This window comes from Orycteropus afer, unplaced genomic scaffold, assembly GCF_000298275.1.
Source record: "Orycteropus afer afer isolate SDZICR_OR568_19922 unplaced genomic scaffold, OryAfe1.0 scaffold00478, whole genome shotgun sequence".
Classification (NCBI taxonomy): domain Eukaryota; kingdom Metazoa; phylum Chordata; class Mammalia; order Tubulidentata; family Orycteropodidae; genus Orycteropus; species Orycteropus afer.
This window is the reverse complement of record NW_006922065.1, coordinates 1,803,332-1,804,706: the sequence shown is the minus strand read 5'-3', so window position 1 is coordinate 1,804,706 and position 1,375 is coordinate 1,803,332.

The following is a 1,375-nucleotide window of genomic DNA, read 5'->3' as shown; positions in this document are numbered from 1 at the left end:
AGACAATGAAGAGTTATTGAAGGGTTTTATTCAGAGGAAGTAAGAATGGTCAGACATGAATGTCAGAAAGTTATTCCAACAGTAACCTGATGGGTGAATTAGAGAAAAGCGAGAATCACAATGAGTCCAGTTGAAGCAGCTACTGCAGTAGCCCAGGTGAGAAGGGAGGAGACACTGAACTAAAATAGTAGGGAATAACAATAATAAAATAAAAAAATAGAGAGATGGGAAATGATATGAAGACGGTACCAATTGAGTCATCAGGGGTACAGGAATGTGCCACTTGAGAAAGGCATTGTAAATCCTGCATGACAAATGAATGCTAGGAGCAGTATAAACTGATTTTCTATCATCTATAATGGTTTGCAAGTAAATATACAGCCCTAATGGAAACTGAACAATGATATGTTAGTGTTTATTATTCCTTTGAAATGGGAAGGATTTATCTTTGCTTTAAATCTCTTAATCTCCTGTGTATTTCTGTAGTGAAACCATCTTTTTTTTTTTTAAGACTATCCTATGGGGGGAGAAACTTTATGGAAATAGCATGTAAATAGGCTATTACTTTGTGACATTGTCTATATCCACTTTCCGTCACACATGATTTGTCTCTACCAAGGAATAACCTTTTTTTTTTTTTTTTTATTTTTCGTAGCTTATATTTTTTGCTCTTTATAAAAACAAAGTTTTATGGCCTGGGGAAAAGAAATTGAAAGCAGTAGCACTCCCTGTGAAAAAGTACTGCATTTAAAAGCGTAACATTTTAAATAACACTGGCTTGTAAGTTTTGATAGTCATTGGAAGGGATTTTTTTTCTATTGATAATTTATTCATGCAGTTCGTGGTGATGTTAATGATAGTCATTGTGTACTTTTCAAGAAGAGAATAGAATTTGCCCTAAAAATGACTCTGGAATGTATCTCTGGTTTGGTCCTTCAGAAATCCTGCGCTGAAAAAACATTGATTGTGCCCCTTGTTTTTGAATAAAATAAGAGGAAAAAAAAGGTTAAATCTCAAATAGAAGGGCACAGGATAGAGTAGGTATTTTACAACAAGATATATATAAATGGACAACAAGTATATGAAAAAATTGAACTCCAGGAATAATCAAGAAATGCAAATTGAAACAACCACGAGATTGTTTCATCCATAAATTTATAAATTCTACAGTATTAATACCCCGCTTTAACTAAAGTTGAATGAATTAAGCTGCCTCATATATTGCTGATATAAATCAGTATAAATTGCCACAACTTTACTTGAGGGCAGTATGGAAATCTGTATTAAAATATTTAAAGATATTCACCCTCTTTCAGCTATTAATTTCACTTCTAAGAACGTATCCTAGGGAAATTAAGACAAATGTCCACTAAGA